The sequence below is a fragment of the Pteropus medius genome, unplaced genomic scaffold, assembly GCF_902729225.1.
Source record: "Pteropus medius unplaced genomic scaffold, Ma_sr-lr_union100, whole genome shotgun sequence".
Lineage (NCBI taxonomy): Eukaryota > Metazoa > Chordata > Mammalia > Chiroptera > Pteropodidae > Pteropus > Pteropus medius.
The window spans coordinates 12,732,364-12,736,253 of NW_024349519.1; the positions used below are offsets into that span (position 1 = coordinate 12,732,364).

At 36.6% G+C, this 3,890-nt stretch overlaps 1 pseudogene; it reads left to right on the forward strand.

Annotated features, from left to right (window-relative positions):
• Nucleotides 1–2,135: 2,135 nt before the first annotated feature.
• Nucleotides 2,136–2,254, forward strand: LOC120618788 (uncharacterized; annotated as a pseudogene).
• The last annotated feature ends 1,636 nt before the right edge of the window (nt 2,255–3,890 follow it).

The following is a 3,890-nucleotide window of genomic DNA, read 5'->3' on the forward strand; positions in this document are numbered from 1 at the left end:
TTATATTGAGGGGGGTTGAGGAAAGGTAGAAAGACCTTGAGAATAAATCAAAGGGTTTACCAAAATGCAAGGTTAAGAGCACCAGTCCAGGTTGCTTTGGTCTTGATTCTGACTCCATACATTATGAGCCGGGTAGCACTGTCAAGTTATTTAACTCTCTGAGCCTCAGTTTTCTCATGTGGAAATGGATTAAGACCAGCATTTATCTTTAGGGTTGTTAGGAGGCTTAAATTAATACATGCTCAGAAACTGTGCCTGCCATAGTAAGAATTTAATGAAATTTAGATTTTATTCATATTCCCTCAGAATTGCAACAACTCAAGAGAATGCAGATTGCAGGATTGGACAGATTGTTCCAAGAATAAATGTATTCTATATATAACAAAAGCATAGAACACTAAACACATTAGTGCCATTCCCGACTTAGTTGTAACATAAGTATAATTAATTGATGTAAGTGATCTATTTGTAGTATGAAATTAAAAAGTTAAAGAAGTGTTAAATCAGAAAAAGCCAGTATTCATAAATTTATAAATATGTAGAAATATATTTTCTATTTTTAAAACTTTTCAGAAAATTAGAAAAAAGTATGTGGTTGGGAGGGAAATTTCCTCCTACCTTCTTAGGTCTTTTAACTGGCCTAAGAATTAAGCTGACATAAGACAAATTTACAGTTGAAAAGTATACAAACTCATTTTTGTGCTTGTGTATATGGAGTCTTCAGAAGGAAAATGAAGACCTGAAGAAGCCATTAGGCCCCAACATGTATATACCTTTTTGCTCAAAGAAAGAAAATTGAGGTTATGTAACAAGACAAAGGGGCTTGGGCTAGGGTCAGTATAAATTGTAGGACAGTGACTAGGAAATACATGGAAGATCGGGTCTGTTTGTGCAGGTCCATTTCAGCATCCCAGTCTCTGGTAATAAGGATGTTCTTCTCTTCCTGGTGCAGGGAGGGCATCTTTCTCAGGGAAAATTTCATGTCCTGCTTTTACATAGAAAAGGGCACAGAGACTGTCCTGCATCTTCTGTCTCTCAAGCACCTTAAGCTCAAAATAACATGCCAAAGTAGCTTATTTTGGGGTGGCACACTCTGAAACTTTCAGAAAAAAAGGTGATACACTATACATAATAGAAAGGTCAGTATCAAACTCTATTACATTTAATTAAATAGTTGGTACTTGTAAAAGAATAGACAGCCAGATGAATTCAATAGATTAGGAGTCCCTCCTTACCCACCACCACCTCCTTTCCAAACGGATCCCAGAATAACATAAGAACTTAATAATTGGTAAATGTAACATTTCAAATCAATGAAAAAGGAGTAGTCACTGAATGGCTATAGGGCAAGTGGTTAATATTTTGGAAAGAAAAAGAGGACTTCTATATCATTATAGACTAAAATAAACTGGCTAAATCAAAACCTTTAGTATAAAACTATGAAACCACATGACACCTAGGAAAAAACATAGGTGTATATTTATTTGATCTTGGAAGGGGGTTCTTTCTGTGCATAAAACAAAATTAAGAATAAAAAACATATTTAACCCCAGAAAAATTAACTCTGGAAAGAGCATTGTATATAAACTTTCTGTAGGACAATTGAGCAATTTTGATCTGTAACTACACTTCAAGAAATTCATCCTAAACAAAATAGCAAAATATTTATGTAGACAGATGTTAACTGACATATTACCCATAATATTTAAACTTTCCAAACACCCTAATGTTCCATAAAAGGGGAATATTTAAATAAATCGTTGGCTTCCTGTTCCATACCCATTCTAGGTAAATCAGGAAGTGGCAATAGAAGCATATTTAGAACTATAACTACAAAATAATTGGCTACGAAAAAGATTTAAAAATATTTTGTTGGAGGTGGCTCCATAGTGTAGTGGTTAGCACTTCTGCTTTACATGAAGAAGGTCCTGGGTTCACGCTCCAGGTAGAGCCACAGACCTTATCCCTGGGTGCGCCAGGCCCCCTAGGTGCTCCAGATCCCGGGTGAACTCCCCGAGCATGTGGGAGGAGACGCTCCGCCTTCAGAGATCCAGTTCTTAAGGGGAAATGGCAACATCCATAGGTCAGGGGTGGAAGTGTGTGTGGGGGCGGGGAGCAGATTAAAGAGGAGAATTGTCTATGGCCATGCCACCCTGAACAAGCCCAATCCCATCTGATCTTGGAAGCTAAGCAGGGTTGGGCCTGGTTAGTACTTGGATGAGAGACCACCTAGGAAGATCACGTGCTGTAGGCATAAAATATAAAAAATAAGGGATTGTAAGCTGACAAGGTCCTTGCAATCTGTGAGGTCAACCAAAGGTTGCTTCGCCTATATAAAGGCCTAGAAAAAGATAAAGAAATACCCGTGTTAATTATGATTTTTCACTAAGTGGTGAAATTATAGCGCTTTTCTGTATTCCTGAATTTTCAACAATGAATATACGGTTGTTATTATAATTAGAAAACTAAAAATATGCTACTAATGTTATTATAAAGAAATAGAATAGCCTTTATTCTACAGTGAATATTATAAATTTTATTTTACATATAATCTAATTCATATCCATCCCCCCTACCACCACCCGGAATGAATATTTCAGGCATGATAACTGCTTTTCTTGATCTCTGTTAAATCAAATAGGACACTATGGGCTCCTAAATAATTAAAAAGTCAGGTACTTTGTGCTATTGGTCTAGATGTCAATTCTGGTAGATAGATGGGAAGCTTTTTGGGTTATTGCTCACTCAAGCAAGTATTAAATGAGATTTCTAAGAGTTCTACTAAGTCATAAGCTTACATAATCTAGACTTCTCATTTTAGTGTCGCCTTTTAAAAAATATATTTTATCACAAAAATTATTTTAACATATTTATTCTCAAGTTAAAATGCAACAGATTTCTCCCTGCACATGGGTAAATGTGGGAAATACACCCAACGGTCAGCCAAGAACTAGGACTGCCTAAGGAACTGTAAATCAAATGCCAGAAAAACATAGCTAGACAAGGATTTCAGATAATTCTTTATTGACTCTCTCAGAACACACTTACCTTAAGGAATGGACAGTCCTCCAAAGTGACCAGTGGCTGGATATTACCCAGAAAATGTGGCCAAGGTTAAAAATGTGTATATAACTTGCTGCTCCACTCCACCACTCTCCCAAATAAAATAACCAAAACAAAGAGACTAGAGGCTCACACACCTAAACCCATAGTCCTAGGAAATCATCAACTATGATCAATTATAGGTTTTCCATTGTCCTTTCTGCATACATCCCCATTCCTTCCCTGGGCCTAGCATGTCAGACAGTTGGCTATTTTTGACATGACTTCCGTTTCAAGAATGCCTTTAAATCTAGGTTTGGGCATGTGACCAAAGGCTGGCCAATTTGTAGATTCTGTTAACCATGTGAACCAAATTAATCTAGAGGCCGAATCGATGGACATTTTTGTGTGAATTAAAGAAGCTCTGTTTTTACTTATATTGCCACATATAAGAATAATAATGTGCTGGGAGCTTCTGAGTGTCATTATGATCCACCAGAGGATAAAACTAGCTTAGAAAAAAGCAAAACTGAGAGATAGAAAAATGAAGAAGCAGGGAGGAAGGAGACGATAGAGAGACAGACAGCATCGATTACATTGGACTGTGACATGAGCAGAAAGGAACCTTTACTTGGTTAAGCCACTGAGATTTTGGTTATTATAGCAGTTAACATACCGTGATGAATACACCTAAAAATGTATATAGTGACGTAGTTCAATATACCTCTATACCCAGTGATTTGAGAACACTCATCTTCTACCTAGTCTATGTTTCAACTTCAGAAAGCAGTGAAAGGAAATACTTCTTGAAGGAATTTTAATATATTAAATAAAAAACTCCAAACTGG